Source organism: Phyllostomus hastatus, unplaced genomic scaffold (genome assembly GCF_019186645.2).
Source record: "Phyllostomus hastatus isolate PE091 unplaced genomic scaffold, TTU_PhHast_1.1 phas_contig_5, whole genome shotgun sequence".
Lineage (NCBI taxonomy): Eukaryota > Metazoa > Chordata > Mammalia > Chiroptera > Phyllostomidae > Phyllostomus > Phyllostomus hastatus.
The window spans coordinates 6,011,273-6,035,907 of NW_025333897.1; the positions used below are offsets into that span (position 1 = coordinate 6,011,273).

Below are 24,635 nucleotides of genomic sequence, written 5' to 3' on the forward strand. Positions count from 1 at the left end.
AACTACAGATAAGACCTATCTTGGCGCCTAAGAATAAGCAGATGACCTCTTGGAGAGGTCTGTACCAGGAAGAAGCAAGTGACTACCCTTCCCCCTTGGAGGCAACTATTGAATTTCAAAGGCTTTCGCTGACACCTTGTTTGCCCTCCCCCAACCCCCTTATAAAAGATCTGGCTGGTAAAGAAAGAGTAAGATGGTTTGTTAGGTAGGGTATGAACCCTCCATCTTCTCAGATCGCTGGCCATCTGAATAAAGCGCCTATAAAAGATTCAATCACTGTCATTGCTTATTAGATTTGGTAGTGACAGGCAGCCCGAACGCCGGTGTCTTTTCTGGTTACATATTTTGGCGACTCCGCACCAGGACAGACTTTGGGACTCTCCGGTAAGTTTGGGTGTTTGGTGGGGAGTCCCACTGACTGCCTGGACTGAGGGGCCCTGAGGGCTTGGAGTCAAAGAATCCCAAGCAGCTGCCAAGTGATTTCACTTGGGGATTCTCACCCCTTGCTCCCAGCACCTCTCGTCGTGCATCACACTGAATTGAATTGTTGCGCTTTCTGGTTCAGGTTGAAATTCCAGGTCACAACTTAAGTTATCTGTTCTGTTTTGGGTACCATCTGTTTGGAGCTCCGTCTGGTCCAAAAGGACATCTGTTCTGGTCCCAAAAGGGCGTCTGTTTGGAGCTCCGTGGAGTTCTGTCTGGTAATATGGGGTGGGGGGGACCCTCCGTTCCGAAAACAGCCCGCTGGGGTGGGTTCTGGTAAATTGATCGACGTATAAGCGTATATCGAAAGTGTATGTTGTTTTGTTGTAGTACTGTTCTGTTTGTGTCCTGTATAATTTAGACTCAAGAGAGTGCTGGTCATAAATCGGTCTTTAAATTACTGTATTATACTGTAACTAGAGTTGTTTTGTCAAAAATCAGGGAAGTGGGACAAATTGCCTTACCTAGAAGTTTTTGGGTTTACATGATAAAGATGCACGCAGAGTTAAAAAGAAAAAAAAAAAGGAAAGTCAGTTAATGGCTCAGAGAAAAGAGAATTTACATATGAAAGATAGAAGGTCAGAGGAGAGGGACCCGGAAGATCTAGGTATTGATGTTACAGGGTGCAGCCAAGAGGGGGGACCCCAAATAGGCATTTGAGGTGGGGTCCAGAACTCAAGGTATCCAGGAGATTTTAAGGTGTCTTCACCCCTTCCCCCACAGGTGTGAGTTGGGGGAAGGGGCACACAGAGCAAGAACATGCAGGGCAGCTTTGCAGCTAATCCATGGCATGGTCATTTAGCATACCTATAGCCTTTGGCTGGTCACTTAAATATGCTAAATAGCTATGGCCATGCTCAAGGCCAGGGGGGATGGAAAGGGATCTCCCCCCCGCAAGATGTGACGGCGGGGGGGCAGGTCCCCTGAGTTACAGCGCCTGCGTGGGAGCTGGGAGAAGATTGGCTCCATGACATGGGGTGACACCTGCCCAGACCCACGATGGCGACCAGAAAAGCTGGAGAAGACAGCAGATTGAGGGCAAGTGTGCCCAAGTGGAGGAGGAGTTGGAAATGGGGCTGCAGAAGAAGATTGGCACGGGGGATTGAAACCCAGACACGGCAGCCATGGAGGGAGAACCACGCAGCTTTGGACAGAGTGGGGACTCTCCCCTTCCCGCAGCCCTGAGGAAGGAGAACCATGCGGCCTTGACAGAGTGGAGACTCCGGTGGCCCTGGGAGAAAGGACCACATGCCTGTGCCAGAGTGGGGACCCCCACAGCTTTAGAAGGGGGAACCACCACCTGGTTTTAGCAGAGATCCTGGCAACTCAGCCGAGGGTGCCGGGAACCCAGGGAGGTCTCCCAGTCGAGATGGAGGACTAACTAAGAACCAGAGGACTGCCTGAGCCATGGACTTCTATTTCCTTTCCTGAGATACGGTAGTCTGGACTGGGCAAAGGGGGAAGGAAGGAAAGACTGTGTGTTTGTGGGTGTTTTTAGAGACTTTAGGATTTTTGATAAAGATATTAGGTCACTACTTTAAGTTAGTATAGCATTAAATAAACATTTCCTTTCCTTTTCACGAATCTCTGGCATTGAGAGACGTCTTTCCTAGGGCGGCAGACATAACGGACGCGGGGCCTTCTTTCAATAATAGTATATCGTCCCAGGCCCCCCTTGTTGTGTTCTGTAACAATGAGACCGCTGAAGGCTGGTCAGAGTTCCTGCAGCCCCAGGGAATCCACTCCTGTGAGTGAAATGGAAAAAGTGCTCCTGAACTGGCATCGCTGTCTTGAATCGGTCAAGAAACCAGATTTGGTAGAGGAAAAACCCCTACCGGGGCAGGGAAATATCCTTTTTGAAGACTTTTTTCTGTGAGAGTAAGGCCAGAAGGCCAGTCTGCTAGATGTTATCTGGCACATACTCTGTTTTGTACATTGGATCTGTTAAACTAGAAAAGCTCAAACCCTTCTAATGGACATAACCCTGCTAAAATGATTGATTTGATCGCGCCAGTTTTTCCCACTGATCATCTCAATTGGGCAGACATAGTAGCCTTATTGAGTTCTTTACTTCAGTAAGGGGGATGAGCAGAGGCTGGAGTTGGATAAGGCAAATGAAGAGGCTCAGAGGTTAAGCCAAGAAAATCCAGATGGGGCTCTGGGCCTTCCCAGTGTAGGATGGTGTAGCCACAGGGGCCCCAAATAGAGATTTGGAATGGGGTCCAGAACTCAAGGTGTCCAGGTGATTTTAAGATGTCCTTACCCCCACCCTCTAGGTGTAGGTTGGGGGAAGGGAAAAATGAAGCAGGGCCATTGAGAGCTGTTTCGCATAGCAACAGCCTTGCAGCTACCTTCTGGTGTGGTCATTTAGCATATCTATAACCTTTAACTGGTTGCATAGATATGTTAAATAGCTGTGACCAGCACTGGGCCAGGGAAATGGAAGTAACTTCCCCACCAAGGTGTAACTGGGGGGCAGGTCCCCCAAGTTACAGTGCCTGCGTGGGAGCTCAGAGAAGATTGGCTCCATGACATGGGGCCATGCCTGCCCAGACTCATGATGGCAGCCCAGTAAAGCTGGAAGGATATGAGTTCTGGCATGTGAGGCCAAGTGTGGGAGGAGTTGGAAATGGGGCTGCAGAGGAAGATTGGTGCGAGGATTTAAAACCCAGACTTGGCGGCCATTGAAGAGAGAACCATGCAGCTGTGGCAGTGCAGGGATGACCGCAACCACTGAGGAGAGAGAACCATGCGGCTTTAGCAGAGTGGGGACTCCCGCAGCCACGTAGACACCATCCGAGATGCAGCTGCCTGCGGCTCCTCTACCGCCTGGCTCCAAGGCCCAGCCAGCTCTGCAGCCGCAGCCCGAGAAGGGGCCACCAATAAGTGACTCGGGAGCACCGGATCACTGCCCGGCCGCCGCAGCCACCGCCAGGCCTCCGCACGCTGTGCCCACGCTCTCACCGCTCGGTCTCAGCCAACCTTGCAGCCACCTGCTCTGGCCAGGACACGATGAGCTCCGCACTGGCCCTCTCAGTGCTGCTGCTGCTGCTGCCATCACTCTCCCAGAAAGAGGGATCACCCCCCCCCTCCCCCGCAGCCATGAGAAGAATCACCACGAGGCTTTAGCTGGAGATCCTGGCAACACAACCAATGGTGCTGGGAACTAAGGAAGGCCAGCCAGCTGAGCACAAATTACTAGGAAAAACCGAGAGCTGCCTAAGCCACGGACTTCTATTTCTTTTCCTAAGATACGGTACCCCAGACTGGGCAAAGTGGGAAAGGAAGGACTGTGTGTGTTTGTGGGTGTTTCAAGAAACTTTGGGATTTTAACAAAGACATTAAGTCATTACTTTTAGTCTGTATAACTTGAATAAATAACTCTTTTCTTTTTCACCAATCTCTAGCATGGAGAGCTATAATTCTCTGGCTTAGGGAAAGGTGAACCTAGTATAGGGGAACCCCAGGAGAAACGGGGATTAATTCCATTGCATTGTGGGACCCTCTTCCCTGGTAGCCAATCGGGGAGGATCATGGGAAACCACAAGCGCAGTAGCTTTAAAGTAATGCAACTACTTGTATATACTCAGTAAAAGCCCACTAATACTAGCCAGAAAGGATCTGCCCTATAAGAATAAAGTCCCTCCAGCCCATGAGGTCAATCTCTGCTTGGAGTTGGCCTGCTCCCATGTTGTCTTCTATGAACACTGGGTGTTCGGTTCAATTCTTTGTCCCAATCGCTAAGAACCTGGTTACCTGTGCCCACCTGTGACACCAGGGCAATACCTATAACTAAGCCCAACTGGGACCCTTAAGGGGATGGCCTTTCTGTCTTAGAGAATTATAAGAGATGCCTCCTTGAGGGAATGGGAAAGGCATCCCTGAACAGAAAGTCTGAGTAAGTGCAGGTCGTGCAACAAAAGTCCACAGAGGACTCCTCCCAACACTAGGAAACAGTTAAGGAGATTCTTGAGGATGGCAAGTGACTGCTGCATTTCAATTCCAAGCTTTGGGCTCACTGCTAATCCACTGTGTGAGGCTCTGGAGAGACCAGAATATAGCCCTTTAGAGTGGACAAAGGAGCGCACTCAGGCTTTTGAGTCTCTGAAAGTGCACCTGACTTCAGCACCAGCCTTGGGGCTTTCAAGCCTACTGGAGCCCTTTCAATGATATGTGTGTGAGAAACAGGGCGTTGCCCTAGAATTCCTCACCCAAATGCTTAGTGACATTTGTAGCCCATTGCATAATTGTCAAGGAAATTAAATCACACTGTCCAGGGGTGGCCAGCCTGCTTGAGAGTGGCAACCACCTGGGAGCTCTTGGAGGAAGCTGAAAAAATTTGCCTTGGGGCAGCCTATGCCAGTTATGTGTCACAGCAAGCGTTGAGCCTGCTGGAGCAAAAGGGAAAAATATGGCTGACTGTTGAAAGAATGGACAGGTACGAGGCTCTTTCTTCTCAACAATCCCAATGTCTCCCTCAAAACTCTAAGTAAAGTAATTCCTGCCTTTTTCTGCAGACTTAGAAAAAGTTAAGGAATGGAGTTTTAATGAAGAAGGTCCTGATAGCAAATAGAAAAGAATAAGAAAGAAGCTATACTGTTTTCCTGAACATTTAGTAGAGCCAGTCATAAAGCATGTGCACGAGGCCACGCACTGTGAAAAAGACTCATCAACCACCTATGTCAACTGTGGCTCACAGGTTCTGGAATTTCTAAAGCAATAAGAAATATAATTGCTAGATGTGTTGTATGCCAAAAGAACAACCCCAAAACAGAACCCCACCAAAAGAAAGAAAGAAAGCAATATTAAGGACAGTGCCCATTTGAGGACTGGCAAATAGACTTTACCCAGATGCCAAAGCTCCGAGGGTGGAAATATTTGTTAATCTTTGTGGACAAGACCCTTTCTCCCAGACCCTGACTCAGCTGCACTAATACATGACTGTGCTGAAATAACTGATGAAGTGTATTCTAGCAGAATTGATTCACAGAACCATCCTGTAGAGGAAGCAGATTGGACTCTCTGTACAGATGGAAGCAGTTATATGGACAAAGGAAGCAGAGAAGCTGGATATGCAGTTGTGACTCTTCAAGGAATACCTTTTTCAGGATGGGTAGAAGCCTATCCCAGTAGGACAGAGAAATCTTCAGAAGTAGTAAAAGCATTATTGAAGGAAATAATCCCTCGCTTTGGTCTCCCTGACAGCATTCAGAGCGATAACGGACCTGCTTTTGTTTCAAAAATCACATAGAAGGTTAGTAAAATCCTAGGAATTAATTGGAGACTCCACATGGCATGGAGACCCAGGCTTCTGAGAAAGTAGAAAAGATGAACTACACTTTGAAGAAAAATATAGCCAAAGTGTCAGGAAGTTCATCTTCATTGGGATCAAGGTTTACTTATTGCCCTGCTCAGGATAAAGGTGGCTCCTCGAAGTGGGATTCAGTTGAGTCCCTATAAAATTGTGTACAGATAGCCATTTCAGGTCACAATTGGGGTGAAAGATATGTATATAGATAAAAATCTAAAGGTAAGAAAAAAATATGTGCAATATTTAAATCAGACCTTAGCTGTGATAAATGACTTTGCCTGTATTAGGGACTTCTCTCCCATAGGTCCATTGCATTCATTCAAATCAGGAGATAAGGTGCTGCTCAAGATTTGGAGGACAGGATCCCCAGAAAATCAACTAGAAGAAAAGTGGACTGAACCTTGGGATATACTCCTCACCACCTCAACTGCAGTGAAGCTGGCAGGAATAAAACCTTAGATTCATCACACCAGAATAAAGAAAGCACAGGAAGATCTAAAAGTCATCTTTGAAAAACAGTGACTTATGTTCTCTTCATTGCCTCCTGTTTAACCTCTTGTTATGGACAACTTATTCCATTCAAATGGGATGAAAACATCTGGGTATACTTGGCAAAAAAAAATGTCCTGAATATTTCTGACTTTTGTCTTGCAGGAGGAACTTATGTAGAACAGACTTTCACTTCATGTCTTATCTGTGCCCCTTTAGAAAACCTTAGAAACTATACTGTGTTTAAGCGTATTGAAAAGAGAATGACCTACTCTGACATTTATAATTGGGGACCAGTGGTAAATATAACAGACAGGGAGATGTTTTCATTGAAGGTCGATAATGTAGCCCCAGCTAGAGAATGTGTAATTTTTGTCAACTGCACTAAAAAACTGTATTGTGCTCTCAGCAGGTGTAAAAATGAATTGTACCACTACTACTGATGTATCTTATGCTTATGCTCATGTTAAGCTGCCAACAGGATGGTTTCTGATTTGTGGAATGACGGTCTATTCTTATGTTCCAGCAAACAGCTCTGGGGGACCATGCTCTCTGGGAAGACTGACGGTGTTTATGCCTCAGAAGCCCCACTTAACCCGGGTTCGACGGGATGTCTCCCTTGCACCTGATTGCATCAGTGATTTAAGCCTCTTTAGCCCTGCTGAATACGTGTCTTTAACTATATTTGTGATGCCAACCATGGTAACTTATTTAAATATAGAAATAAGCAGGTTAGCCTACACTATGGTGAAAGCCTTAAATGCCACCTTTCAAGCTATTAGTGCCATTAGTCAAGAATTAGGACAAGTCAGAGAAGCAGTACTGGAAAATCATGCAGCTATAGACTACCTTCTTTTGAGACATAATCATGGATGTGAGGAATTTAAGGGACTCTGCTGTTTTAACCTAACTGATACTTCACAGCTTATAGACCATAAAGTAAAGCAAATAAATGATGTGGTGTCCAATATAAAACAGGGAAAAGGATTCTTTGGCATTGATTGGTCTAACCTGATCTCCTGGCTGCCCAGCATATCTGGTCTTCGAGAAGTTTTTATTGTTTTTATCCTTGTCATTTTCTTCAGTATCATAGCTTGTTGTTGTATACAGTTTGCCCCCTTATGTAAGCCCGCAGTTTCGTGTATTCCTAAAACCCCCGCTGAACAATCGAGTGTCCAGCAACAGGCACGGCAACAAAGTGAATACTTCCATAGAAAGCTGATCTCATAGAAATGAGATAGTTTAATACTAATGGTGGGGAATGATAGGGGCTTAAGACTTGGGAAAATTTAGCTTAAGGTAAATAGTCATAAATCTAGCAAGTAATGTGTATGTTAAGTTTTCGTTTCAGTAACTACAGATAAGGCCTATCTTGGCACCTAAGAATAAGCAAATGACCTCTTGGAGAGGTCTGTACCAGAAAGAAGCAAGTGACTACCCTTCCCCATTGGAGGCAACTGTTGAATTTCAAAGGCTTTCGCTGACACCTTGTTTGCCCTCCCCCAACCCCCTTATAAAAGATCTGGCTGGGAAAGAAAGAGCGCGATGGTTTGTTGGGGTATGAACCCGCCATCTTCTCGGATCGCCGGCCATCTGAATACAGCCCCCATAAGAGATTCAATCACTGTCATTGCTTATTGGATTTGGTAGTGACAGGCAGCCCGAATGCCGGTGTCTTTTCCGGTTACAGCCTCAAGCAGGAAAAATGGCGGGCTTTATTTTGGGTTGGCTCTCCATGGGAGCTGGGGATTGGTCCCTTGTGAACAAAGCAGCAACATATCATTGGTGGTTCCCCTCGTGCCCTGGTTTGATGTCAGCCATCTCTTCCGGGTTGTAGTCCAGCCGCCGTTTTGTCCTACCCCGCCCATCCTGACAGGTATATTAGTGACCTTTAAAGAAAATATTTCCTTGTTCTTTATAGTTACCACTGGTCCCCAATTATAAATACCAGAGTAGATAATTTTGTTTTCAATATCATCGAACACAGTATAATTTATAAGGCTTTCTAAAGGAGTACAGACACTTATAAGAAATGATGTAAAACTTTTGTTCAACAAGTTCCTCCTGCACAGTAAAACTTAGAAATATTCAGAACAATTTTGCTAAATATGCCCAAATATTTTCATCTTGTTTGAATAAAATAAGTTTGTGTATAACGAGGCTTTAAACAGAAGGTAAAGAAAAGATTATAAGTCATTGTTTTTCAAAGATGACTTTCAGATCTTCCAGTGCTTTCTTTATTCTGGTGTGATGAGGGCAAGGTTTTATTTCCATCAGTTTCATCATGGTGGGGGTGGTGAGGAATATGTCCCAAGGTCTAGTCCACTTTCCTCCTAGTTGGGTTTTTGGAGATGCTATCATCTAAATCTTGAGTAGCATTTTGTCTGCAGGCTCAAAGGAATGCAGCAAACCTGTGGGAGAAAAGTCTCTAATACAGGCAAGGTCATTCATCACAGCTAAGGTCTGATTTAAATGTTGTACATATTTTTTTACCTTCAGGTTTTTTATCTGTATACATATCTCTCACCCCAATTGAGACCTGAAATGGCTACCTGTACACAATTTTATAAGGACTCAACTGAATCCCACTTCAAGGAGCCACCCTTATCCTGAGCAGGGTAATAGGTAAAGCTTGATCCCAATGAAGATGAGCTTCTTGACACACTTTGGCTATATTTTTCTTCAAGGTGTGGTTCATTTTCTTTACTTTCCCAGAAGCCTGGGGTCTTCATGCTGTGTGGAGTCTCCAGTTAATTCCTAGGATTTTACTAACCTTCTGTGTAATTTCTGAAACGAAAGCAGGTCCATTATCACTCTGAATGCTGTCAGGGAGACCAAAGCGAGGGATTATTTCCTTCAATAATGCTTTTACTACCTCTGAAGATTTCTCTGTCCTACTGGGATAGACTTCTACCCATCCTGAAAAAGGTGTCAACAAAGGTTAACAAATATTTCCACCCTTGGAGCCTTGGCATCTGGGTAAAGTCTATTTGCCAGTCCTCAAATGGGCACCATCTTTTGTATTGCTTTCTTTTTCCTTTGATGCAGTTCTGTTTTGGGGTTGTTCTTCTGGCACATAACACAACTAGCAACTACTTTTCTTATGGCTTTAGAATAGAAATTCCAGGACCTGTGAGCCACAGTTTGACATAGGTGGTTAATGAGTCTTTTCCACAGTGTGTGGACTTGTGCAAGTGCTTCATGACTGGCTCTGCTAAATGTTCAGGAAAACAGTACAGCTCCTTTCTTATTCCTTTTCTATTGGCTATCAGGACCTTCTTCAGCAAAACCCTTAGCCTTCTCTAAGTCTGCAGTTGAGTATTCAGGGTCAAATTGTGACAAGTCCAGAACAGGTACCAAAGACATTAAAAGCATTCCTTTAGCAGCTTCTTTAGCTGTTTTATTAGCCAGATTGTTTCCTCTAGCTGCTTCAGTTCTCTCTCATTGATGCCCCAGGCAGTGCATGACTGCCACCTGTAAGAGTGCCTGAATAGCCTCTAATAACTTTAGAATTTCGGCTGTGCGCTTAACCTCCTTTTTATTTGGAGGTTAACAGTTCTATGTCTTTCCAGATGAAACCATGTGCATGCAAAATCAAAAAGGCATACCTTGAGTCAGTGTACACATTTACTTTTTTTTTCCTGTGATAATTCCAGTGCCCTCATCAATGCGATCAGCTCAGCCTTCTGGGCAGAGGTTTCTGGTGGCAGGGCCTTGGCCTCTACTACTCCTTCAAGAGTCACAACTGCGTACCCAGCCTTTCTGTTTCCTTTGTCCATATAGCTGCTTCCATCTGTACAGAGAGTCCAATCTGCTTCCTCTACAGGATGGTCCTATAAATCAATTCTGCTAGAATACACTTCATCAGTTATTTCAGCACAGTCATGTATTAGTGCAGCTGAGTCAGGGTCTGGGAGAAAAAGGCAGGAATTACTTCACTTAGAGTTTTGAGGGAGACATTGGGATTGTCGAGAAGAAAGGGCTTCGTACCTGCCCATTCTTTCAGCAGTCAGCCACATATTTCCCTTTTGCTCCAGCAGGCTCAACACTTGCTGTGACACATAACTGGCATAGGCTGCCCCAAGGCAAACTTTTCCAGTTTCCTCCAAGAGCTCCCAGGTGGTTGCCACTCTCAAGCAGGCCAGCCACCCCTGGACAGTGTGATTTAATTTCCTTGACAATTATGCAATGGGCTACAAATGTCACTAAGCATTTGGGTGAGGAATTCTAGGGCAACGCCCTGTTTCTCACACACATATCATTGAAAGGGCTTCAGTAGGTTTGAAAGCCCAAGGCTGGTGCTGAAGCCAGGTGCACTTTCAGGAACTCAAAAGCCTGAGTGCACTCATTTGTCCACTCTAAAGGGCTATATTCTGGTCCCTTCAGAGCCTCATACAGTGGATTAGCAGTGAGCCCAAAGTTTGGAATTCAAATGCAGCAGTCACTTGCCATCCCCAGGAAGCTCCTTAACTGTTTCCTGGTGTTGGGAGGGGTCCTCTGTGGACTTTTGCTGCATGGTTTGCACCATAGTCAGACTTTTCTGGTCAGGGACGCTTTTCCCCATTCCCTCAAGGAGGCATCTCTTACTATGCTCTAAGAGAATAAGGCCATCCCCATTAGGGTCCCAATTGGGCTCAGTTACAGCTATTTCCCTGGGAAGGCCCAGAGCCCCATCTGGATTTTCTTGGTGTAACCCCCGAGCCTCTTCATTTGCCTTATCCAACACCAGCCTCTGCTCATCCCCCTTACTGAAGCAAAGAATTCAATGAGCCTCCTATGTGTGCCCAATTGAGATGATAAGTGGCAAAAACTGACGCAACCAAATCAGTCATTTTAGCAGGGTTATGTCCATTAGAAGGGTTTGAGCTTTCCCAGTTCAACAGATCCAATGTACAAAAGAGAGTATATACCCAATAACATCTAGCAGGACTTACTCTGGCTTTACTCCCACTGAAAGTCTCCAAAAAGGATATTGCCCTGCCCTGGTAGGGGTTTTTCCTCCACCGAATCTGGTTCTTTGACTGATTGAAGACAGCGATGCCAGTTCAGGTGCACTTTTCCCGTTTCACTCACAGGAGTAGATTCCCTGGGGCTGCAGGAACTCTGACCAACTTGCAGCGGTCATAATATCTAGATCTTCCTGGCCCTTCTCCTCTGAGCTTCTATCTTTCACATGTAAATTCTCTTTTCTCTGAGCCATTAACTGATTTTCCTCTTTTATTTACTTTTTAACTTTACATGCATCTTTATCATGTAAACCCAAAAACTTCTAGATAAGGCAATTTGTCCCACTTCCTTGATTTTTGACAAAACAACTCTAGTTACAGTATAATACAGTAATTTAAAGACCCATTCAGCCAGCAGCACTCTCCTGAGTCTAAGTTATACAGAACACAAACAGAACAGTATTACAACAAAATAACATATGGGTTTGATATATGCTCATAAGTTAGCGAATTAGAACTGGCTCAAATGGCCATTTCACGGAATGGAGGCTTTTCCCTCCATTCTACCAGACAGAACTCCACGGAGCTCCAAACAGAAGGCACCCAAAACAGAACAGATGTCCTTTCAGACCAGACAGAGCTCCAAACCGAAGGTACCCAAAACAGAACAGGTGTCCTTAGTTGTAACCTGGGATTTCAACCTGAACCAGAAAGCGCAATGATTCAATCCAGTGTGATGCATGACGAGAGGTGCTGGGAGCAAGCGGGGGAGAATCCCCAAGTGAAATTGCTTGGCAGCTGCTTGGGATTCTCTGACTCCAAACCCCCAGGGCCCCTCAGTTCAGGCAGCCAATGGGACTCCCCACCAAATACCCAGACTTACCGGAGAGCCCCAAAGTCTGTCCCGGCATGGAGTCACCAAAATATGTAACCAGAAAAGACACCAGTGTTTGGGCTGCCTGTCACTACCAAAACTAATAAGCAATGACAGTGATTGAATCTTTTATGGAGGCTGTATTCAGATGGCCAGTGATCTGAGAAGGTGGTGGGTTCATACCCTAACAAAGCCATCTTCCCTTCTCTTTCCTGACCAGATCTTTTATAAGGGAGTGGGAAAGGACAAACAAGGTGCGGTGAGGGCTTTGAAATTCAGGGAGGATTAGGAGAGTGAAGCTGCAGCATTCCTGTTCTGGGCAGTTAGCTGTTCCCAAGTTGGGGGTGGGGGGTGTCACACAAAAGGCCCAGATGCCTCCAACTTGTCCCCAGGCGGTAATCTCTAGCCAATGCCCCAGGAGGTCGGCTGCTTTTCCCAGGAGCCAGGATGGGCCTTATCTGTAGTTTCTGAAACAAAAGCTTAACATACACATTACTTGCTAGACTTATATCTTTTTACATTTGAAAGATTTTCTTAGGCTCCCCCGAGGAATAAATGCTAATTAACCACAAAATTAGGCAGTATAGAGCTTTATTGGGGTTTGCGCTCCCAGGCGATGTTTCTTCAGTCCCCACGGTGAGGCCAAGAAAAGCTGCAACAAGCAGGGTATATGGCCGGGTTTTGTTCTGGTTGGCTCTCTTCATGGGAGCTGGGGATTGGTCCCCTCTGAACAAAGCGGCAACATATCATTGGTGGTTCTCCTCGGGCCCTGGTTTGACGTCAGCCATCTTTTCCAGGTTCTAGTTCAGCTGCCATGATTGATTGTAGTCCAGCCGCCATTTTGTCCTACCCCACCCATCCTGACAACCTTAAGCTAAAGTTTTCCAGGTCTTGAGTCCCCTATCGGATAGGAGCTTGCAGCTCATTCTAAAGAAATCCTGGAGAGAGGGCCCTCCTTTGAGTTGAGCTTGAGGTGCCATCCTGCCTTCTCAGTACTTCTCAACCTTTAGTCAAAATAAACCAAAACATGACTCTCACTAGTATATACCATGAAAATAACTGTTTTGGGTTTTCTTTTCAAATATAAAATTGTATTAAATATGCTTTTTTTAAGTGCTTACCCATACCATCCCACACTCCCTCTCCCCAAATATTGCCACTATCCTTGGCTCTTCAGAGATACTAACAGGGGTAGTCAGCCAGGCCTAGGAAACACTGGCCTATAGGAAAGTTTCTTAAGACTCTGCATGGCAGAGTAGAGTCTCTGTCTTCAGTATGACTCCCCGATGGCCCAGGAAAGTGCTGGGCAGGGATGGGGGTGTGTCTTGGAGCTGTGAAGGCTTTCTGTAAAAAAGGGAAGGAGGAGAGGCCAGCTGGAAGAAAGGAGGAAGCACTCAGCTATGCCCCAGTTTGGTCCTCCCAAGCCAGAAACTCCTCCTCCTCTTCTTGTTTATACAGGCTTAACACCTGGGGAGGAGCAAAACAGGGGTGACCCTTAGGTGACTGAGGCAGAAAGGAGGTAACAATGGGGGTCAAATGTCATGGGAACCAATTGCTACTTGACTCCTCTGGAATCAAGTTTCCTCAGTAATATTCACAGCCTGCAGCCCCTCCCGTGTAGGAAGAGTGGTGAGACAAGATGCAAGGAGGAAAGCAGCACTCTTCTTTCTGACATTTCCTTGCCAGTGAGTGCCATTCACTCAAATCCAGAATGTTATGAACCTCTATAGAAAACAATAAGTAAAATGACACAAGTAAGGTTAATCAAGAGGAAAAGATCAGTCTCTTCCTTTTTGCTCCTCTTCACCTAGAAAGCAAGTGTGAGCAGGGGTGGAGGGGGAGTAGTGAAGCCTGGAGAGAGAATGGAGGGATAAATGACAAATAGCATGTCCTTCCAAGGGTCAGGCTCCCCTAAGACCTGGAGAAGAATGAGGTTCTGACCGACAATGTAGTGAGATACACTTGCACTCTAACAGGTCACCAGTGGGTCTTCAAAAACTACAAGTCAGATCATTTCGCTTCTGTGCCTAAACTCTTCAATGTTTTCCTATTACTTTGATAATAAAGTCCCACTCCTGGACTTGGACTATAGAGCCACTGTGATGAGCTTCCCTCCTGCAGTCACATCTCTGACCTCCCTTCCCATCACACCCTCTCATGCTCATTTTGCTCGGCCACACGAGCCCCTTTTCAGTTCTTCCATCACTCCATGCTCTGTGTTGTCCCAGGGTCTTGGGACAAAGGGTCTGGTCTGTCCAGAGTGCCACCCCTCGCCCCCCACCCTTATGTATGGAGCATGTCTTCAGGGCTCTGCTCAAGTTCCACCCCTCAAGGAGCACTTCCTACCACTCAGCTAAGGCCCCCACCTCCCATCCCAAGCTACTCCATTAGATCCTCCTATTTATTTCTGTCATAGAATGTGCCACAACAATAAATCACTCTCCGTATTCATGTAGATACTATTCTATTCTCCCTCCCCACCGGAATGTAAACTCCATGAAGGTAAAAACCATGGCTCTCTTATCTGGTGCTCTAAACCCATTCATTCATGAAGAGGTGAAGAACACCTCTGGTTGTCACTCTGCCCTCAGCTGCCCAGTCCAAGAGACTGTCTGTTGCACCTGGGGAAAGTAGGGTTCTCCTGGGCCCTCAGAGAGAGGACACTGGGATGGGAGAGGAGGTGGCACAGAGACCAGGGCTAGAAGACTGGGACAGACAGGATGTGTGGGAACAAGAGCTGAACCTGATTCCCTACACAGCAAGGAGCTTTGTGGTGCCAGCTGGACTCAAAACATCTTTCTGGGCTGGCTGGAGCTACTGACCTTGGAAGCCTGTAGCCCAGTTTCTATGAAATGTACTTCACTGGCCGAGGAATGCTATGTGATGCAAAACTGGAAAGATTAACCTGCTTTGACTAGTTCATGCTGGGAAGAGAACAGGAACTTGATGAACTTGCCATGAACTTGAAATAGTCCATAGTCCGGGGTGGAGGTGGGGAGGAAGGGAGATGAAGAAAGAACAGAAGGAAGGGGTGAGAAACAGCCAGAGAGCATACAGAAATTACGAGAAAGGATCCTCAGAAATACTGGATTACACATGTAAAGAGTGGCCTGGGAGAACAGTCAGAACTTGCATGCAGAGAGATGATTAGACTTGCAGGGGCAGAGACTTGGGGAGAAGCAGAGCACCTGGCTGCCTCTGAATGCCCTTCTTTTCTCTGACAAGTGACTCCTGTGGATGAGAGAGTTCTGTGGCTATAGACAGAACAGTCATCAAGGTGCTTTCAGGCTTACATGCCCTCCCAGAAGCCTGGAGACTTTCCCTGGGAACACTGTGGGAAGCACCCTGACCACTGTTTGTGTCTGGAAAAGAAGGATGGTGGAGCACACCAGACGGCACTGGGACTTCTAGAGGACTAAGTGGAGGGTGTTGCTCTTGGGAACAATCTGCCGGATGGCAGCAGTGAAGAAAAGCAGATAGGATCCGAATGTGGATACAGGTAGATTTTACACTGGTGCCAGGCCAGACAGGAGCCCCAGGTAGTCGGTCCATCTGTAGCCAGGCCAGGAACACCTCTCCACTCACCTGGTCCTCTAAGTCTGTAGTTCTCGAAAAATGTGTTGAAACACACTGGTATGTGGCAACCAGAGGCAAGAAATAGAAGTCAAAGGTCTCTGGTAATATTGGAAGGACCAGGGTCTGTGAGTTTCAGTAAACAAGGCAATGAGGGAATACAGGGTAAGCTGTTACAATGTCAGTTAGGAGTATTTCATTGCACTTACTAGAGGGAGCAAGAAGGGGAAACATTGCAGACCAAAATTGCACAGGTCATGAGAGAAGCAGGTCCTGACATAGAATCCCTCCTTTGGTGCCAGAAAGTCATCCTCTCCATTTCTCACTGTCTGTGGTTCAACCGGAGCTGACCCTGACCCTCAGGCACATGCCATAGGCATGTGGGTCTGGCCAGACTTCTCTGAGCCAGCAGGGCCAGCCTGGAGATCTTGGCTGGGACCTCAGGACAGGAGACACTCTCTCTGCTCAGGCTGTAATCCTAAATGGCCAAAGGCCACTGCATGGCAGAATCTAACTGAGAAAAGAGCTAAGTTCTTTTTTCTCCTCAAACGAAGTTCACCCTCCTCAGGAGGCCTGAGAAGCCTCTGAGAGGGTATGAATCCGACACCAGTACAACATGCAGATAGAAATGTTTAGCTCCTCATCTTTATGTGGCAGGAGGGTACTTCTGAAACTTCAAAGTGCTTGTAAGAAGACTTCTTGTCCAGGAAGGGTAGAAGTGGAAAGTCTGAAGTGTCTAGAAGCGGGGTCAGGGCAAGTGAGGAGTTAGGAGGTTCAGGATAGGAAATCTAAAAAGCAGAATCCTTACCCCATCAAAGAACTTCACTAACAGTTTGATTGGGAAGAGGGGAAGGAGGCACCACCAGATTTTTCAAAGAAGCAAATGGTAGAAGCTCAGTCAGTTAAGCCTGGGGAAAGGCACCCAAAATCAGGGAGGTGCTTTGTTCTAATTTTTTCTTAAGCAGAATGTTCTCAGAGAGCTTCAATTGATTCTACAATTCTCTTCAATTATGACAAGCCTAACAATCTCATCCATGTCATTAGCCCAATGCACCCTGGTAAAAGTCTATTTCCAAGGCTCTTTGCAGCTAGGTGTGGTTATTTGACTAAGTGCTGGCTATTAAGTTATTAGCAGAAGTGTTGTGTGGAACTTCTAAAAAGTGTATTAAATTGAGAAGGGGTGAACACTTCTTCCCTTCCTCTATTCCACTGCCAAGAACACAGATGTAATGGCTGGAGCTTCAGTTTCCATAGTTGGCCATAAAGACAAAGGCTACTCTAGACTTGACAGAGTAGAGAGCTAGTGGGGGACAGGTCTTGAAGTTTTCCTGGGACTGCAAAAGACAGCCCTGGATTACATATCTCCAGGCTGCTTTGATATGACAGAGAAATATAATTCTATCTTATTTCTACCACTGTAACTTGGAGTTGTTCTATTATGTGCAGTGGAATCCAGTTCTAACAGATTGGAGTTTCAGTATATATCACCTTTATAACAAACTAAAATTTCTGTCTTCAGTTTTTTATGACACTTTAAATAGAAGTTTCTAAAAATGAAATTAGAATAATTTGAAGCAAAAGAAAGCAAAATATCACCAAAGCAGCCATTAATTTGGCCCTCTTCTTCTTCCCTTTTGTTCTTCTCCTGGTATCACTTGTTTTCTTTCCAACATTTGTCATGGTTAGTATCCCTCTCTTAGTGGTAGAGTGGGAATAGTTATCTCGGTCTGGGAGGGTTGCTGACTGAGAGGGGCACAAAGGGGCCTTCTAGGGCACTGAAAATAATTTATATCTTGACCTACTGGTGGTTGCCCAACTGCATACATATGTTAAGTCATCATATGTATGCATATATGTGTATATGTATACTAAGATCAGAACACTCTATTGTATCTATGTTACACTTTAATGAAAATAATTTATAAAAATTCTCTCTAAAATTCCATACCTTTTTATGGCCACCATAGATGTTTAGTCTTAGAAATATTTTTCCCATATTTTCAGTTCAAGAACTATATACGTTTGGTACTCTCCCCTTATTCCTTACCCAATTTTGTCAATTGGGAAAGTGCCCAGGTAATAGTCACATACCCGAACACACTTGCAGCTAGGAGTTGTCATGAAACATAGTGCTAGCCAGTGAGAAGTAAGCAGAAGTCTGCGGGATACGTCTTCTAGAAGAGCTATAGTTTTCTCCATTAAAAGAGGGATAAGTTGGGTGATGATGATGGGTCAGTGTGGATTCATCAAGTGTAACGAATGTGCCACTCTGGTGGGGGTGCTGGCAATGGCAGAGCCTGTGCATGTGTGGGGTCTATGGGGAATCTCTGTGCCTTCTTCTTAGTGTTGCTGTGAACCTAAAACTGCTCTATAAATAAAATATGGTGAAAAATTTTAAAGATAACTTTTCTTAATATCATGAAATGAAAAGCCAAAAGTCGGGAGGCAGAAAAGCTAGAAGGAGCCTGTTGTGTGGAGGACACTCCTGAGCAGCTGTACCAGCCTTGGACGCCCTGTTTCCTTCATGTGATGTGAGAAAAAGGATATGTTCCAGCCTCTGTGATTACAGTTTCCTGGCCCATTTGGCAACCCGTAACTGAGATGTAAACCCTTTAGCTTTATACATGGCAAAAACCTCCTGGGACACAAGGGGACTCTCAGGTGCTAATTCATTGTGGCTTGGCAAGGGCCCAAGGCAAAAAAAGGGAACCCCAAAGACATCTTCCAAATGCAACCTCCATCTGCATGCTCCTGTGACCCTATCTCTTGATAACAGTCTTCATGCTCTTTCTGGGAACTGAATTCTTCTGGCAAAAGGAGCTGGGGGAGAATGACTCAACATGCAGAGAACCTGGGTTCATAAAACTTTTCTGAGCTAGTAGTAGAGCATTACATCACTGCATCACTGTTTCTCAATCTTTTTAACCAATTTCCACTTCTGATAAACACAAACTGTACTTTCTATAGTTTATATTAAGAAAACCAGGGCTTTACCCTCTCCTGAAAAATTCCCAAACATTTTCAAACCACATGAGCTACCATTCTCCTCACCCAGGAGCTTCTGATGATCTCACCACACCTCTTGAGACTCAATGGTCTAACTTGAGTTTCTTTAGAGTCTGAAAACCTGGCAGAAACCCTGGTAACTCCAGTGATACCATAACTAGTGAGGGAAGTCCTGTATGTGACAGAAGCAGGTTAAGGGAGAAAAGCAGAGGGAAGGCTTAGAAAAGGAAGAGAGAGCATTCAGTTTTGCACCAACTTGGCTCACCCTTGGCACCTGACTGCAGGCACATCCAACTTTACTAAGGGAGTCTGTACCACTTCCACTTCCAGAGGCTGTCTTGCCTGTCCTCCTTCGCTCAAGGTCAACACTGAAAAGCGTCCAAAGGTGGCCTGAGCCCATGAAAGCTACCAAGTGGTCTGGCCTGAAAGCTGTGTGTGTGTGGCCAAGGGGACGAGGGGATGAGGGATGGGATTGGTTTTTCAGTCCAGTTCCTGGTCTGAAGTTCAGCTCTATATAGACAGCAAGTGGAGAAGGGGGTCAGAGAGGAAGGAAAAGTTCAGACAACCTCTTAAAGATTTTAATAATAAAGGAAGAGTCTCCTCCCAAGTTCTTATTTCTGTTTCACAATCTAATCCAGATTCTTATAAACATTAATGATCATAAATGTTAAATGACACTGTGAATCTAGTAGCAAAAAAAAACAGTGAATGGTATCATCTCTCTGTTCTCTGGGTATTCAAACTTTTGGAGACACGGAGGGAGAGATCAATGAAAGATCATATCTGGGATCTGGGGTTAGAGCAGCAACTAGAACATGTAAAGGGCTGGAAGTTTCCAAGGACCTGAGAAACTGGGGTTGAGGGTCATTCTTTCCTTCTTGGTTTCAGGGAAAGAGTGAAGGCTACTGTCAGAAAGCCTGATCATGTTGGAAGTAGATAACATGACACCCTGGCCTGTGCCTTTGTATCCTCCTGTGTGACATCTACAGGACTTCCAGGGTCTGCTAGGGAAGTTGGGTCTAACCTGCACCCTCCCAGCATGGTGGGGAACATAGTGCAGTGGTGAACACCATGACTCCAGAGCCAGACAGCCTGGGCCCTAAGTTCAGAGTTCAGCTCTTCCATTTATCAGCTGTTTGACATCAGGCAAATTACTTAAACCTCTCTACACTTCAGTTTTCTCTTCTGTAAAATGGGGATGTGTGCCAACCTCACAGAATGTTTTAAGGATTAAATGAGTTCACCTTTGTAAAACTCTTTAGCATAGTGCCTCACACATAGTATCATATGAGCAGTAAATGTTGGCTGTTGAACTGATTTCCTATGTCTGCTATAACAAACTGCGACAAACTTGATGGTTTAACACAACACAAATTTATTTTCTCACAGTTCTAGAGCCCAGACATTCAAAACCAGCATCACTGGGCTAGAGTCAACGTGTAGGCAGGACCATGGTTCTTGCAGAGGCTCTCCAGAGGAAAACCCATTCCTTGCCTCTTCCACCTCCTGGTGGCTGTTGACATTCTTGGCTTGTGGCCACATCACTCCAATCTCTGCCTCTGTGATTATATTACCTTCTCCTCTTCTGTCTGAAATGTCCCTCTGCCTCCTTCTTATAAAAATATTTGTGATTACATTTAGGGCCCACCTAGATAAACCCGAATAATTTCCCCATCATAAAATTCTTAATCACATCAGCAAAATCCTTTTCTGCCATGTAGAGAAAGCAATATTCACAGTTTCCAGAGATTAGGACATGGGTCTCTTTGGGAGGAACCATTATCCAGACACTGAAGCTGGTACTATTTGCGAGGAGTGGAGTCTGATGAACAGTGAGCAGGTGGACAGAGGAAGGAAGGAGAGGTCTCTGCACAGCGAGGGTGTGATGTGGTTGCCAGCAGTAGGTGGCGAAAACATGCAATGCCCACAACAGAGGCCAAGAGAGACAGGGTCCAAAGGTGCTAGTGCTTGACTGATCCTTCTTATTTCTCTCCTTTAGTAGCACCAGAACTGGGAATGGATGTGAAACGCTACAGAGTAGGAGGACACCACTATTGTAATGACAGAGGAAAGGCTGCACACGTGGCAACCAAAAGAGGAGACGCAAGCAGGAAAGAGTATAAACTGTCACCTTACACTTTCATAAAGCCACTGCAAGGACTCCAAAAGGTAATAACACACATGGAAGCAGTGCGAAGCGTACTGGCACAGAACAGCAGTGAAATCTCAGTCTATTTGGATGTACTGGTGCAGATCATCTGCCCTCCTACTTCCCAGCAGAGTTCCATTTCTCTCTGGCATCTTGCAGTTCTTCATTCATTTTTATGAAAAGTATGTACCCCAAAGCCCACCTGACTCTCTTTGCCCCCCATTGCCATGCTCTCCTGAATCCACACCACCATCAGTCCTCCCTGAATGAATGTAATCTACATCTACATCTAGTAGATCTCTCAGCTTCCAACTTACTCCCTCTGGAGACCATTCTTCATACAGCAGCCAGCATGATCTTGTCAAATCAAAAATCTCATCATGTCACTCTCCTCTTATGGCCCTTAAGTGACTTCCCACTGCTTACAAGTAGAATTCCGCCTCTTTACCATAACTGATATAAGGCCCTGCCACAGTCCATCTTCTACTGTAAGTGTCCTGGTTTACCATGCTCTAATCACACTGGCTTTTCTGTCCCCCCAACACAAAGGTGCTTTCTGCCTTGCACTTACTTGCCAGTTCCTCTGTCTAGACCATTTATCTGCCAGCACTTTGCACAGCCCCTTCTCACAATTTAGCTCAATCTCTCAAGTGTCAGCTCAGCAGTAACCTCAGAGATGGCTTCCCTGAGCCCTCCAGCTGAAGAAGTCCCTGTCACTCCCCGACTACTCTCCTTCTCATTGCCCTGCTTTATTTTCTCCATAGCATCTCTGTAATTACTCCTGTGTTCACATTTACGTGTTACTGTCTATCTCTCTCCATTAGAATGCACCCACCTTCTATGAGTGCAAGACCACAGCTATTTTTTTTACTCTGATATTCCTCGTATTTGGTACAAATACCACTCTTCTAGGGAGGAGATACATATTTGTTGAACTAATGAATGAAACAACAGCTTTTTTTAAATTGTTAGTTTGCTACTGTGAAATTCTGCACTCCCCTTCACTTTGAATATTTTATATCTATACCTTCCTCATTTGCTAAGCAGTGTCTACATAATAAAGGTATATTAGCCTGAATTGTCAATACTCATCCTGAGAAAAGGTCCTTGCAGCTTCCAGCAAAAGCACTGGGAGTGCCTTTAAACTACAAGAGAGCTCTCAAGTGATTACTAGCTGTGATTATCATGGTCCCAGTAGAAAATAAAATGGGGCACCTGAGGACAAATATCTCTGAGCTTTTGAAAATTGACTTCTCTCCACTTTAATTCTACCACTTACCATCCACACATCAACCAGGAAATAATTATCAAGTGTATAACATACGCCAGGCTTTCTGCCAGGCACCGAGGACACAATGGTGAGCAAAATAGCCATGTTCCTTGCCCTCATGGATAGTCTTTTAAGGGAGATGGACATTAAGCAAATTCTCACAGAAATAAATGTATTATTATAAATTGAGCTATGTGCTGTGAAGGAATAGTCAAAGATGCTATGAGGGCAACAAAAATTTTAAAAAAACAATTAAGTCTGCAATAGCACCAAAAATACTTAGGAATCTATTTAAGAAAAGATGTACAAACTCCTATGCCAAACACTAGGATTAGGAAGTATGGCTGAGAGAAATTAAACTTCCTAGTAAATAGAGAGCTATATTACATTCATAGATTGGATGGCTCAGTATTGTTCCAATATTGATGGTCTCAAATTGATCCATAAGAGTCAATACAACCCCAATCAAAATTCTAGCAGGCTTTTCTGTACAGAATAATTTATATGAAAATGCAAATGACCTAGAAAAGCTAAAGCAATTTTTTAAAAAGGAGAATGAAGCTGGGGAACTTACACTATCAGATTTCAGGATTTATTCTAAAACTACAGTAACCAAGACTATATAGAAATGGTGAAAAGAAAGACAAAAATCACTAAAGCAGAAGAGACATTTAAGAAACAGATCCAACTAAAATCAGTTCACTTTCAGTAAAGGTGCCGAGGTAATCCAACAGGGACAGTCAAATCTGAAATTGAATAGGTAGGTAAAGATTTCTTAGGACATAAAAGCACAAACCATAAATTAGGTTTTATCAAAATTCAAAATTTTTATCCTTCTAGAGATAGATAAGAAAACTAAAAGGCAGGTCATAGAGCAGGAGAAAATATTTAGAATACATATATTTAAGAGATGACTAGTACCCCAAGTATAATAATGAACTCTCAAAACTCAATAGTATGAAAATAATCCAGCTTTTTAAAAATGGGCAAAAGACTTGAATGGACACTTTACAAAAGAAGATACACAAAAGGGCCAATACTTGAAAAGATGCTCAATATCAATGTTCATTAGAGAAAGGCAAATTAAAAGCACAATGAGATGCCAATACATACTAATTAGAATGCTTAAAACTTAAGTCTAACAAACAGCAAGTGTTGGTAATGATGTGGAGCAACAGGAATACACTGCTGGTGGGAATAAAAATGATACAGCCTCCTTGAGAAACTGACAGTTTCTTAAAAAGTTAAGCAAAAAGTTTAACATAAAACTTATCCAATAAATAGCTATCCTAGGTATTTGCCCAACAAAACTGAAAACACATATTCACACCTAAACGACAACGTACATAGCATCTTTGTTGACATAAGCTAACAACAGAAGGAAAAAATACTTATTAACAGGTGAATGGATAAATAAAATATAAAATATCCATAAAACAGAATACTCTTCAGCAATAGAAAAGATGCCATGAGAACATATAACAAGGGAATCTAGATGAATCTTGGTATAAGCCACCGTCATTTGTTACCAGGATTTCAACAGGAAGCATGACCGGCTCCATCACAGGCAGTCACTGCTAGTTTGGTGGAGAAAGTCTAGAGTCAGCTGTGGTCACAGGGGATTTGAGCTGCTTGGGAGACATCCAAATGACAGTGTCTACTAGGTAGGTGGACATGTGGATGTGAAAGTTCACAGATGCCCAGGATGGAGATTCAAAATCAGGAGTTATGAAGATGGTAATTGATGCTGTAGAAATGGATGCAGTAGAGTAGGGAGAGAGCACAAGATGAGGATAGTAAAGAGGCTAGAACCAAGTCTTAAGGAACTCCAATATTTAGAGGATGTAGAGGCAAAAATGAGCTAGCAAAGGAAATTAAGATGTGACCAAAGAAAAAGCAGGGAAGCCAAAAGAGCAAAACTTAACAGAATTCATGGAAAGAATTCAAGGTGGGTATGGAAACTGTGTTGAATGCTAATAAAATAATAAGAAAATATCCACTGAATTTAGTAACATAGAGGTCACTGTTAACATGAAGAACAGATCCCATGGAAAAATAGGAACATAACCCAGGTTAGAGTAGTCTGAAGGGTGACTGAGAAATGAGGAAGCAGAGAAAGTGATTATACATTTAAATAATGGGTTCAACTTCCTAGCACAACAAACTGGGTTATAATGATGATGAGAGAAAACTGAACTTGAAGATTGTGAAACTGCTTTTGTGAAAGGAAAAAAAAAAACATGTTCTTTTCTTGTGACATAGGCAGGCATTATGAACCATGAGTTCAAAAGTTTCCTTTATGCCCTGGCTGATGTGGCTCAGTGGGTTAAGCACCAGCCTGTGAACCAAAAGGTTGTGGGTTTGATTCCCAGTCAGGGCACATGCCTGGATTACAGGCCAGGTCCCTGGTTGGGGGCTTGCAAGAGGCAGCTGGTTGAATTTATCTCTCACATTGATGTTTTTCTTTCTCTCTTTCTCCCTCCCTTTCCCTCTTCCTAAAAAATAAATAAAATCTTTTTCAGAAGTGTCCTTTA

At 44.4% G+C, this 24,635-nt stretch overlaps 1 protein-coding gene across 2 annotated transcripts in view; it reads left to right on the top strand.

The window, feature by feature from the left end:
- The first annotated feature begins 247 nt into the window (after positions 1 to 247).
- FFAR2 (free fatty acid receptor 2) overlaps positions 248 to 24,635 on the top strand; it is a 28,678-nt gene continuing 4,290 nt past the window's right edge. Inside the window, exons 1-2 of one of the 2 annotated variants that reach the window (XR_006786599.1) lie at positions 248 to 384; positions 6,810 to 7,094. The gene's annotated coding sequence lies outside the window, so the exon portion shown is untranslated. Of the gene's footprint in view, positions 385 to 6,809; positions 7,095 to 20,681; positions 20,852 to 24,635 lie in introns of those variants that run through there. The other variant, XM_045846834.1, reaches the window with a different exon arrangement.